The sequence below is a fragment of the Aotus nancymaae genome, unplaced genomic scaffold (genome assembly GCF_030222135.1).
Source record: "Aotus nancymaae isolate 86718 unplaced genomic scaffold, 86718_ANA_hifiasm-v0.15.2.pri h1tg000003l, whole genome shotgun sequence".
Lineage (NCBI taxonomy): Eukaryota > Metazoa > Chordata > Mammalia > Primates > Aotidae > Aotus > Aotus nancymaae.
This window is the reverse complement of record NW_026988414.1, coordinates 62439479-62453547: the sequence shown is the minus strand read 5'-3', so window position 1 is coordinate 62453547 and position 14069 is coordinate 62439479. Positions and strand designations below refer to the sequence as shown.

Here is a 14069-nt window from a genome sequence, read left to right as displayed (position 1 = left end):
GAAGTCAGCCTCTACCTATAGCTCTATGCAGACTTAAAAACCATTCAGTTTCTCCTAATCTTCTTTACATAGGGGCTTTTCTTCCTTTTTGTCCATTTATTAGGTAATTTCCAACTTGATTACTAAACTACGATGAGAGACATTTAAAAATAGACCCATGTGAATTGCTATGATTTGAATGTCTCCATTAAAACACATGTTGAAACCTAATTGCTAATGTAATAATGTTGGGAAGTGGGGCCTTTAAGAGGTGAGTAAGCCATGAGGCCTCTGCCCTCATGAATGAACTCACACTGTTATAGTAGAAGTGGGTTAATCATCATGGGCATGGGTTCCTGATGAAAGAATATGTTCTGTCCCCATTTCCTCTTCCTGTCTCCTAAAATCATTTCCACCTTCCACCCTTCTGCCATGGCATGAGGCACTTGCCAGATGCTAGCGCCCTGATCTTAGATTTCCCAGTCTCAAGAACCATGAATCAAATAAACTTCTGTTCTTTATAAATTACCCAGGCTGTGGTATTCTGTTATAACAGCACAAAACAGATGAAGACATCAATGGAATTCAATTCTAGATGATTAGATGGTTAAAATATGTCCTATGAGTATCTATCTATCTATCTTAGTAGTTTTTTTTTGTCTATATATCCCAAAGCCCACCTATGTTATTTCATTTTCATACTGCTATAAAAAAAAACTGCCAGAGATGGGATAATTTATAAATAAAAGAGGTTTAATTGACTTATAGTTTAGCATGGCTAGGGAGGTCTCAGGAAACTTACAATCATGGTGGAAGGTGAAGGGGAAGCAAGGTTCTTTCTTCACAAGGCAGCAGGAAGGGGAAACAGCCACTTATAACACCATCAGATCTCATGAGAACTCACTCTCAAAAGAGAACCGCATGGGGAAACTGCCCCCATGATTCAGTTACCTCCACGTGGTCTCTCCCTTGACACGTGGAGGTTATGGGGATTACAATTCAAGATGGGATTTGCGTGGGGACACAAAGCCTGACCATATCACTGCCCTAATTGTTTTTTAGCTTCTATTTTTAGAAGTGAACTGATGAGTACTGACTAAAACTACTGTGAAAGATTTATACTTTTTATTCATTAATATATTACATAATTAGAAAATATATTAAAAACGTCTGTTTAGCATAATCATCTTAATTTTTTTTTGTCATTATGAACTCAAATTAAACTTACTTTAAAAATAATTATTTCTAATGCTTGAGCAATTTAAGCAATCCAAACTGCACGATCTTTCAAAAATAATTATGGTGAGCAAAAAAAATAATTATGGTAAACAAATGGTTAATGCTTAATCCTATTAATCTTGACTTGAAAATGACAGATACAACTAAATCAGTTTAAAAAAAAGCTTAAGAGTCCCCTATTTATAGCAGTCTATACAAAAATGGCTTTGTACTTTAGTTGTGTTATAAGGGCATCTTAAAACATAAAAGACAGAGTTAATTTTAAAAGCTAAAAGTATAGTGGCCTGATGAGATCCACATACTTAAGGTGGTATCCAGACACTATTGGCTACATGGTGCTCAACTGTAGGCATCAATTTGAAACGTGAAATATTTTACTGATGCGCTAGGAAAGAGATATCAGATGATGAAATATCTAAAACCCATCTCATAATAGGAATGGTGAAGGAACTACATATATTTTGCAAGAAAATAGAAGACTAAGGAGAAAAAAGGCAGGTTTTGTATCAATATAAGAAAGACCTTTCTTCTAATTAGAGCTACTCAGTAATGAAAGTGAGGTTTATGTTTAGTTTTAATCAGAGTCTGGCTGACTGTGTGTTACAGGGAAGTAACCTACAAGGAGATTGAGCTGTGACCTCCCTTATTCTATCTGCCTTAATTTGCCTGCCTGCCTTTTTCTTTCTTTCCCCTCCCTCTCTGGTCTTCCTTTCCTTTCTCTTCCTTTCCTTTCCCTTTCTCTTTTTCTTTCTCTTTCTCTTTCCTTCCTTTCCTTCTTTTTCTTTCTCTCTCTTTTTTCCTCCCTTCCTCCTTCCTTCTTTCCTCCTTTCTGTCAAAGGGTAATGTGGTTTTAAACAGAATAAAAATTATTTGAATCATGGGTTTACTACCAAATATCTTTTATTATCTTAGGCAGGTCATTTGCCTTCTCTGGGTTTAAATTTGTCATGTAAAAATCAGGGCCTGGGGGCTTTAGAGACTGTTTTAGTTCTAATATTCTCTGAACACATAAATGTAGACATATTGACAAACTCTAAGTCTACTCACTATGAAGAATCATTATAATTATAGGCTTTTAGAGCGGAAAAGCATTTAGTCAACCTCCACACAAGTCATTAGATTACACGTATTATTGTTTCTACACTGAATTGCCAGTAAATCATTTCAATAAGTCCGTCTTTTAAATGCTGTATATATAGTGTAAAATTTGTCTACTACCCTTGAATGAACAAATGTGACTCTCTCAAGCAGAAATGCTCTGGGAATACCCTGCTGAGCTTTCTTCTTCTGGCCATACGGTGTGCATACACAATTAACCTTCCCTTAATTAGATTAACTTGTTCTTTACCTGGGATTGTCAAATTAATACTGTAATCAAAGATCTCTATTAGAGACCTGAATATGTTCCTGCTATGTGTAATGCTAATTACTTCTTTACTAAAAGTCACTAAAAACAGGCTCACTTAATGGTATGCCTTAGCTAGAAGATCTGGTTTATGTCTCAAAACTAGTACTACTCAGAACTTCACAAACAATTCTTAAAATCACCTAAAGAAACCTTAGTATTTCTGATTTTCTTAATTGATGAAATTCAAGATTTAATAAAATTCCAGGCTACTCCTACTTACATGAAAACATTTATAAGCATTGGCACTGGTTCTTATATTAAAACATGATACTGCATAGCATTTAATCAAATGTTATTTATAACAAATTAAATTGCCTTTGCCAAAATAAGCAAAACATTTGGCTATAGAACCCACAGCATTATTAGGTTCACCCCACATATTTCTAAATTCAGACATTTTAACAGTTTCTGGCTAGCATTAGCTTGATCCAATTATGAAAAGTGACACTGATGATTACATGACAAAGACACCTCACATAACCAAATTGACTAAACTTGGTCAATGTCCCCAAGGCAAAATGCTATGAACCACTAGCTGTGGACTAGTATATTCAACATTAACAGTATTTTAAATACCCTCTAACATTCTCAATCAGCCATTGATTAAGTGTCCATGGTTTCAATGTTTAGACATTGTAGAAAATACAAAGATGAGCAAAAAGACATAAACCCTCCTTTTAAAAAGTTTACAGTCAGACACTTAAGGAGGAACTGGGAGGATAACGGAAACCTGATTCTTTTGCCATCTAGTTAGATGGTTTTGATTCTCTCAATCAGAAACCATCTTGAAATAAAGTAATGAATGAGATCTCTGAAGTTTCACCTGGGTTTGAATTCTTGTGGGATGTGGCAAAAGATTTCATTTCTCTAGTTCTCAGGTCCCTCATCCTAACATAGAGATAATGCATAGACCTCAAAGGTTTGCTGTGAAGAGTAAATGACATACATGTACAATGCGTTTTGTATATAATATGCATATCAAAAATAAACGTTAAAATATTTAAGGGATAAAGGATACATTAAACAAGAAAGCTCTTTTTTTTTGGCAAGAGTGAAAAGTTAAATATCTTGTGTTATAGTTAGATGCCTACATTCAGGACTGATGTATAACATTTGTATACTATAAATGGAAAGAAGAGTTTCTTTCTTTCAGGCAATGCTCTAAAACAAAAGCAGCTAGTGAGCTGGTAATCTTGAATAAGTGGAAGAAAAGACAATTTAGGAAATTCCTATCAAATCTAATACCTAAAATAAAGTATACCGAGTTTTACCCAAGTTTTTAACAACATGTCTTACAATATTTTTGTAGACAATATGGAGAAGATGGAACTAAAAAGAGTCAGGTAGATTTATTAAGTGGGAAAAACCATAAAAAAGACACCAGAATATGTAAATATTAATTTGAATAGCACTTTTGGACTTGGCTCAGAGTTCTGTTTTTGGTAAAGCAAAAATACCATAGAATTTGAAATTCAGAAAGGTTTAGGCTGGAGTTCTTGCTCTAACTCATTAGCTGTGAGAGACCTTTGCCTCCTTGACCATCAGTTTCTTCTGTAACAGAATCAAATGAAGATAACACAGAAAGCCATTCCCTTTATGCTTGGCACATACTAAGTGCTCAACAAATGATATCAATAGTAACCATTGTTATTTTCACTTTAATTTTATTTTTGTAATAAGATGAAGGTGATTATGGTATCTTGTTTTCATTTTTAGACACTTTGAAAATACAGGTAGACAAAAAAACCTTTTCTCTAGGTAAGTAGTTATGTTCTTTCTGTGTTCTATGATTCAAGCATCTATCCTGTTTTCATAAGGTGAACTGCTAAAATGTGTTCCCTGTTTTCATTTTTGAACATGCCTATGTGTGAGCAGATTCCTGATGTTCTAAATTGTAATAAAAATAACAATAACAACATCTACAGACAAATTTATATACCTCCTACTATGTCAAATACTATTCACCAAAGCAGCTTTCACATATGATATGAACTCATTTAATCTTCACAACAGCCACCAGAAATATGATTATTATCTCTATTTTACAAATGAGAAATCTCAGGCACAAATTTGCATATTTTGCTTTAGATCAGATGGCTAAAAAGTAACAGACAATCCAGACAAATGTAAGTCTAGCATCTATGAAATTTGCTCCTTATAATAGAACAGTTCTGTCTTGAAGAAACAATGTCATTAATGGAGGCACATTTGAAATATTTCTATTAGACAGAAATAGAACTAAAAAGAAAATAGGAACATCATTTGTATTATTAGTTCTACAGAAATAAGTACTTTGGACTCCCAAACAACTGGTTTTTAAATGAACATTGGAACATAATGTGCTTGGAAAATGGAAACTGATTCTATACAAATTGCTGAAACATAAAGCAAAATGAGTAGTATTTTAAGAGAGTCATAAACAAAGACACAGAGGAATTCAGAAGAAGACATCAATTTGACTCTGGGTATCTAAGAAAATGTTTTGGGGAAGGTGAGCTGAATCTTAATATATAACATTGAACAATGATGAACCACCATGAAAACAGGCTGAAGGCCTGAAATAAATTTCCTACAGTCTTCATTATATCTTATTTGTTTGTTAAATTATCAGCTTACTTGACTTCAGTGGTACTGTGATTTCTGAAGGACATTTGTGTACCTTCTCCATATGCAGATATTTCCATTTTCTTAGAGTCACAAAATACACCAACCACAAAGTAAGATTAACAGGGGATATGGATGGTGATACTCTTTTCTTTAAACTAAGAATGTAACACTTAGCAGATAAGAGATTTGAGCATGCTAAGGAACTTTAAAACCTCATATACTTTATTTAGAAAGTTTATATTTAGAAACATTGATTTAAAAACATGTAAGTTTATCTTATAATTCATCACAGGTTTATTACTAGCTAATAGTCTCTGAATGACAAGCCAATAGATCAAATATCTCAGAGAAAGAACATGGGAACTGTTTATTTCAAAGAATTATCTTTCTAGGATTAGAAGCATACTATTAAACTGCAATGGGTGAGAAAAAAAATGTACTTGGCAGAGGATTTGAAACAAAAAGTAGTATTATGATAGATGAAATGTTTATATTAGAGAAAGGATATGTAAGGAAACAAAGCTGTGTTAATAGCAAAAATTTTGTCACAAAATAGTGAGAACTGAATGCATTAAATCATAACCTGTTATTGTTTAACAAAGATTAGACTTTTAAAAAATTGCTAATCTACTCACTAATCTGTTTTCTTACTTTATTCCCTCATTAACAATAAATAGCTTTATAGCTTCCAGAAGAACCAAAATAAAGAATGTAGGCGAGACCACTGCCGAGGGCTAATAATTTCATAGCAGCAGCAGCTAAATTCAATCAACATTTAAATCTATAGGCATCTGCTGCTTCAATTCAGAATTTTAACCCATTGTTAGAGTTCCCCTACATTCAGGCCTAACATCATATATAATTCAGAACTGAAAAATAAATGTCTCATTGACAGATTTCCTAGTTGTGCTATTGTTATTAACATGTTATAATTTTATTTGTAAAGGAAACATCTACAGTAAAGAACAACCATTCTAACCAATATTTGTTGAATCCAACTATACATCTGTTACTGTATTAGGTATTAGGACCCAAAGAAGGGAAAGGGTTAAGAAGTGGTTGTGGACTCACCTTGTGTTAGCCACCGTAGGTGTTTTCAGACACAGTCCCTGGCCTCAAGAAGTTCAAAACCTAATTATAAAGATAGAAAGTAACAATTACTTTAAAAACATTTTAATCCCTACATTGTCTTTAAGATATATGCTGTCACCACATATTTCAGTAGGGATTCCGACAGAAAGGAGAAAAAGCAAGCTAGTTAATGAGAAACTGCTATGAATTTTATGAAATACAATCTTTAATTGAAGTAGTGAAATGCCAAAAACCAACATGGAAATCTCTATCGTTCACAGGCTATAAAGCAGTGAATATTGACTATTCTTTAAAATGTTGAATTGAGACTAACATGTCCACCATAAAATGGCCAAATTGCCTTCTTACAACAGCAGTTTCATCAAGTCCACAAAACATCTTGGTCTGTTGTTTCCTAAAATTGCATAATACATTTCAGAATATCTATCCTTTGGTCTTTAAATAATCAATGCCCCTAAGTTTTTAAGGGGAACACTTAAACCTTGGCAGCCGAGCCAAAGCAAATCCTTGCCTATCCTACTCCTTCTGGGACAAATCAGCATGGAAAATTTCATCTTACAGGCATTACATTTATGTTAAAGAATTTCACAATTAATTTGACAAGATCCACACCTCTGAAACATCATATAAAAAGGTACAATGTCTTAGTTTCTCAACAGAATCATTTGTACAAGATTTGAAGCCTACCTTAATGATTCTTTTTTGTATTGTTTTCAGATTGCTTTATTTTGTCTAGTATATTTTTTTCTCAACTCTTTTTAGCATATTAAACTCTTACTCCTCCTTCAGTTTCCAGCAAGGTGGACATCTCATGGGGAAAGACTTTTTGACATCCTGTGCCTACTAAGTTTCAGTTAGATGAATATCCTAGATGCTCCAGCAAGCTCTGAGTCCTTCCCTATCACACATTATCATGTCACCCTGTGTCAGAGAAAATGGCTAGCTCTTCACCAAAACATTTCCCTTTTCCTCCTGTTTCATAGCCAGACTACATTTTGTAGTTAGATGTGACTAGATTCTTCACCATGGAATACAGTCTTAAGAACATCTTGCACATGATCCTCATTCTGTTTCTCTTACCGATATGTTAAATATTTAAGGACCTAAAGGAGGAACGGTCCAAAAGACTAAAAGAATATGATTCTCCAGCCACAGCTGTCAGGATGACCTCTCACTTCCACTAATAAGGTCTATTCACACTAGAGTGTTATATAGGTGACCATTCATCACCTGGTCCTGACTAGGAACATCTATTGGCACTGCATTTTATGTAAATGAGAATTAAATTTCTGTTCTTTAAGCCATTAAAAGGGTGGGTGTTTATTATAGCATTTAGCCTGTTTGGTTTGTTAGATTTCCCTCATTAGATTGTAAACTATAGTACCCTGTGAATACAGCAACTAGTTTTGTCTTGTTTGAGGTTTTAGCTGAGCCCTTGACACAGAAAATAGCGCATACTTACCATCTCTCTCTGTTTTCTAAAATAACGTGAATCTTACGTGATAAGATGTATCATGAAAATTTTATAGGAACTATTATTCTAAATACAGTTATTCCTCCGGGAATAGGGAACATAAGGCTTCATTTAGCACGGGCTCCAAAATACCTTTTGGTAAATACTTAAAGGTAAAATCTGATATTGCTTAAGAGCTCTCCCACAGCAAGTGGAACACATCAAAATATGCTTGCAAAACTGTTCTTGTAGGCCTCTATTTGCAGGTTTTTGGTAAGACGCTGAAAACATTGCACAACCTTAGTCAGAAGTAATGGGCTTGAATGCTCATTGCTGCAGTTGTGGTGATTTGGAATGTCCTTTGAACCTCTACTGGGATTTAATGCCAATGGAGAGAAAATGAAAGGTAATTTTCTTTCCTTTTCAAAACAATAACCAATCACAGAATCCAAGACCTTCTGCTCTTCACATATTACAATGAAACAGCTTTTGAAGTCTAGACAAAAATAGAGACATCTGACAAGCAACATCAAATCTCAGTCAGCAGGCCTCCACGTATTTATTACTGACACTTCTTCTCTCCCTTAGCCTTAGAGTCAAACACACTCTATTCACTGACTCCTTTTAGGCAACCAACCACCAGTTTGGGGCCACTTCCAAAAGGTCTCTCCATAAATCTCACACATCTGTCTCTCTTTACTATTGTCCACTTGCTGGTTAAATTTAGTCTTGCTTAGCAGAACTTAACTTTCAGAGATTTACTGCCTTTACTTTCAGCCCTTCTTAAGCAAAGGGGATGATCAGATCTCCTGGCTTCCTTTCTGAGGAATGAAGAGGAAATTTTTGCTGCTAGACATGCAAATGCCTTTTGATCTGAAGTAGAAAATCCTCAAGCTCTATTCCATTACTCATTTAGATGATTGCTGAATGGCACCTTTAAGCTAGATTTTATGGTTGCTTTATTAAATTTGTAGTTCACTCACATTAATGTCAATATATATTAATAAAGCATTTGTCTAGTATCAGGCAAACATGCATTGGATTTACTAGTTGAAGACATTTCTTACAGGTTTTCATAGACATTTCAGACACCTTTATTTTCCTCTCAGACCAACACCCAACTCCCATTCTTTTCAAAGTACAATAACCGTTGATCTGGTAGAGGAGACAACAGAAACTATTTAACATTAGTGAGAAACAGAAAAATATGTAATCCTTTCTAAGCCATGCATAATGTCTAGATCAAGTGAGCTTTCTCCACTGTGATCAGAAATTACAAATTATTTAGAAGTCCCAATTTTTTTTTTTCTGGAGATTGAGAAAAAATAGATGCTAACTTCTCATGAACAGAAAAAAAAGGATTTTCAGCAATTAGTTGGCTCAAGTAGGCAGACCCCAGCTCATGGAACATGAACAATATGGGGTAAAGAATGAAATGGACAAGAAGGGAATAAGGATAAGGGTTCTTTCATTTCTCTGCTGTCTGCCAAAATTCCGACTGGTTGTTATGCTTGAGGAAATTGTAAGAGCTGAAGTCTGTAACTTTCAGGGGAAGATCTGTCCATGGTGGGGCACAATCTGACCAGATACAATTTATAGTATTTGTGTTGTTCATGGATCCTGGGCTACAAAGCAAGACCCCATCTCTACAAAAAATACAGAAAGCTGGTTGGGGATTGTGGCATGCAGCTGTAGTCCCAGCTAGTCAGGAGGCTAAGGCAGGAAGATTGATTGAGCTCTGGTACTGCTGCACTCTAGCCTGGACAACAAAATAAGACCTTGTCTCACACACATACGTATCCAAACACATCTGTCTCTGTGTGTGTGTGTGTGTGTGCGCGCGTGCGCGCGTGCATGGCATCCCTTCTGCTATAAACTGAAATTTCCAAATTTCAATGACTCATGATTATATTATATGAAAGTTAATAATTAAAACATTTCACACCTGATACGGTATTTCAACAGAAACACTGAAATTTATTTTACATACTGTATCGGAATGATTTTCACTCTATTTAAATTAGAAAAAAGTTTACTTTCTATGAAGTTTTCTTCTGCTGCTCACCGTATTTTACAGCATTCCCCTAAATTCTGATTATCAAAATAACATATAATTTTAAAACAGATTCTCATTAGTGCAAGTAACTGTGACCTTTTTAAGTAGCTTAAAATTACATATTAAAGAGATTTCATTAGGAAGCTTTCATTCTCTTTCATTTAGAATTGTTTGCACATACTTCTCGTTAGTCATTGTACTCCAATTTTCTGATTCAAGTATAAAGATAGTCCTTTGCATTACCTTAAACACTAGGTAAGCAAAATTCCAGGAAAAAATAAGGTTTGAAATACCTAAAGGTACCTGTCTTATGAAATTGTCAAATCCCTTCTTCATGTACCATTTGTACAAGAGAAAGTCAAGACAGATGAATAAAAGAGTGTGGTTTTAAGCTTTGCTTGGCAAACATGTTAGACTTCTTAAGTGGCATAGCTTGTCTTTCCTCCCTCCTTCCCACCTTCCCTCTCTTCCCCCTCTCTCTCAACCTTGTTCTAATGCCATCCCTTATAGGTTTCTTGTGAAATAGATTGATTTGGAGCTGTGTTAACAATAACAACAACAACGAATACTACTGCAACCCACATTGCAACTAATGATATATAAAATGGTAAATAAATTGTACCTCTCATGACTAAAGAATAGAGGGTTTTTATGGTGGTGGTGTGTTGTGTGTGCGTGCATGTGTATGTGTGTTTCCACATGACAATATTAAAAGAACAAGCAGGACTTCTTGAAAGCCTGAGTCTTTTTTTCCCAAGTAAATTAAGAGACATTTTAAATTTTAAAAAATCAATATATAATGTGCTTATAGAAAAGTACGTAACGAATCATACAAAAGAAACACCAAAACACATAGAAAAGAACCACCAGCCACATCAAGATATAGAACATTTCTAGTACTACAGACTTCATGCCTACTTCCAAACCCACTTTTTCCTCCTCACCACAGGTAAAGAAATGCTATCTTGACTTCTAATCTATGGTTTAGCGCTGCCTTGAACCTTATGTAAATATAATCAAGTATTATGTGTTATTTCGTGTTGGCCTTCTTCCCTTAATATCAAGATTGTTGGTTACATTCATGTTGTAATTTGTCAAATGTCTGAATATACAGTACCACATTTTATGTATCTATTCTATTGCTGATGGATATTGGGCCATTTCCAGTTTAAAGCAATTACAATTAATGCTGCAATAAACATCCTTGTAGACATTTCTTGGTATGCATGTTGTGTATAATGAGGAGTGGAATTGCTGGATCATCTGGTTATGCATATGTTCAATTTCAATAGATAATGCCAAACTGTTTTCCAAAGTGGTTGTAGCAATTATACTTTTCTTGCAATATATGAGTGTTTTCTGTTGTATAACATCTTTGCCAATAGTTGGTAGAAGTATTTGCTTTTAAAGTCTAAGTTAGGTTGCTGAAAGAGGAGAGAGGGAGTGAAGGCTTGGACTAGAAAAGGGAAGACTCCTGACCTTCAATTCAGTTGACTGGTAGAAGAATGATGGTTGTGCCATGAGTGGTAAAGATTCTAATGACACTTTCAAGGATTTTCCCTGGAAGTAGTGGTAATCCTTGAAGGGTTGCAGGATCCAACTAAAGACATGGTGTTCTGTGGAATTATGAGACTGGAAATCAACCTGGGCACATACTTTTAGTGCAAAATAAATTATGTGTGTGTGTTGTGTGCATGCATGTCTTGGAGTCTTTTCACAAGCAAATAAAAACAACACACAAAGTGGAAAGACTCTCTTTACACGTGAAAATCATCAGAAATTCCTAGGGTGATGAATTAAAGATGACAAGGACCACAAGAGTAGAAGCTAGCCATGAAGAACTACTTAAAATATAAGTTTATTCTGAATTACATCTTATTCTTTTTGTAATAAATTTTGAACATGGTATGTATCAGAAAAGATGGGAACAGAATTCCACTATTTTCAAGTATAGGGAATTTTCCATAGGTGTTTACTGAGCTGTTTTAGTAAGTGATTGCTACATAAGGTAATTATTTTATAATTATCATATAGAAAGTGCTGTTGAAAAAATACCCTGTAGAGTCAGGAAAAATCATAGAATTTTATAGTTGAAAGAGGTCTTGAACATCATCTAATTAAACCTCAATTCACAGATGAGGAAGTTGAGGTACACAGTTGCTCACTGATTTGATTTGGCTAATGTAGTAGTTAACTGCAGATACAGAAGAATTTAGGCCTTTTAATCCAGAAGACATTCATCATAAATTCATTTTCATTTTCTAAAATAAACATTGAATTTTTATTAATTCACTTTTCTTACCTGGTCTATTCCTACACATCCTTCAGAACTCATCAGGGTTTAGCTACCCCAGAACGTCCTCTGTGATCCCTTCTCTCCTTAAATCTATGTGAGATGCTTCTATTATGTCTTAACACTTCTTTATAATGATTTTGATTTTGTAATAGTCAATATACTTATCTCTCTGCCCACTATAATGAAAAAGCAGAAGATTGCAACTGCTTTTATTTTTTTCTGTTTTTTGTCCTCAGCATTTTGGATAAGCCTAGCATACAGTGATAAATGGTAAATATTTTTGAAATGAATAAACAAATCAAAATCTGGCTCTTGATTATGTTGCTATGCACTCAGTTAAGTGGAAGTGAAATATATTATTTTACCCATTAGGTTGCTTTTTTGGGCTGTTCATTGATATTTCTATTTCTCATTTTTCCAGGAACATGGTTGAAGCGATCTTCCTTGTGCCTCTGAAATTAGTGTGGCTGTATAGAGCATAAGTATCACATGTCACTTCCATACAGAAACCTTTAATAGCCAGTGATAATTTGCCCCTTCCTCTCTCCTGGCCCAGTGATGTTGGAGACTTTCTGAGTGAAGACAACATGAGAAGAATTTGTAGCAAATTGCTACGTTTTGAATGTGTCCTCCAAAGTTCATGTGTTGGAAACGTAATCCCTATTGTAACAGTATTGGGAAGGTCAGACCTTTAACAGGTGATTAGGTAATGAGGTGATTAGGTCACTCTGCTCTCATTTTTAGATTAATGCTGTAATTGTGGGAGTGGGTTAATTATTGCAGGAGTGAGCTCTTGATAAAAGGATGAGTGATATGGATTGGCTGTGGCCCCACCCAAATCTCAACTTGAATTGTATCTCCCAGAATTCCCACGTGTTATGGGAGGGCCCCAGGGGGAGGTAACTGAATCATGGGGGCCAGTCTTTCCCATGCTATTCTTGTGATAGTGAATAAGTCTCACAAGATCTGATGGGTTTTTCAGGGGTTTCTGCTTTTGCTTCTTCCTCATTTTCTCTTGTAGCTGCCATGTAAGAAGTGCCTTTCACCTCCTGCCATGATTCTGAGGCCTCCCCAGCCATGTGGAACTGTAAGTCCAATTAAACCTCTTTTTCTTCCCAGTCTCATGTATGTCTTTATCAGCAGCATGAAAATGGACTAATACAATGAGTGAGCCCCTTTTCTTTCTCCTTCTCTTCTGAATTCCACAATGTGATGACACAGCACAAAGGCCCTAGGAAGACACTAACACCTTGATCTTAAACATCCCAGGCCCCAGAACTGTGAGCGAGTAGATTTCTGTTCTTTACAAATTATCCAGTCTCAGGTATTTTGTTATAGCAGCATAAAAGGTACTATGACACCAACCCACGACAGGTAAGCGGTGTGATTGAGAAACGAAACTATGTTACCCTAAGCAAAAAGATTTTAGAGTTACTACTGCCTTGTAACCCACTGCATCCTGGCTAATTAATGGGATGAGACTTTGGGGACTGTTGGAGAGAGTGAACCTATTCTACATGTGAGAGAAGCCTGACCCATAGAATCCAAAGTTTGAACTGTCAGATATAGCTTCGAAAATGGATCCTAAAGATTCTCATCTCCTGGCACTCATACACTTGTGTAACCTCCTCCTCTTGAATGTGGGATGGAACTAGTGGCTTGCCTCCAACAAAAATAATGCTGCAAAAGTGATGGCAAGTTGCCGATTAGATTATAGAAAGACCGTGGCTTCTTTCTTGCTGCCATGTCACATTCTGTGTCTTGGAGCCTTTAGTCTGGAAAAAGCCAGTTGTCACATGATGAGTAGCCCTATAGAAGTGTCCATGTAGCAAAAGGTGAATTGCTTTGGCTTACAACAGAGAGTACTGAAGGCTTGTCAACAATCCTTTGAATGAGATAGGAAGGAGATCTTCTGAGCCTTACCAAAAGTCATGTTACT

At 35.4% G+C, this 14069-nt stretch overlaps 1 protein-coding gene across 30 annotated transcripts in view; it reads right to left on the bottom strand.

The window, feature by feature from the left end:
- Nucleotides 1–14069, bottom strand: part of PTPRD (protein tyrosine phosphatase receptor type D) — a 1411192-nt gene that overhangs the window by 873785 nt on the left and 523338 nt on the right. For all 30 annotated transcript variants that reach the window (XM_064381700.1, XM_064381675.1, XM_064381734.1 and 27 more), the window contains exon 4: nucleotides 6305–6364. The gene's annotated coding sequence lies outside the window, so the exon portion shown is untranslated. The remainder of the gene's footprint in view (nucleotides 1–6304; nucleotides 6365–14069) is intronic.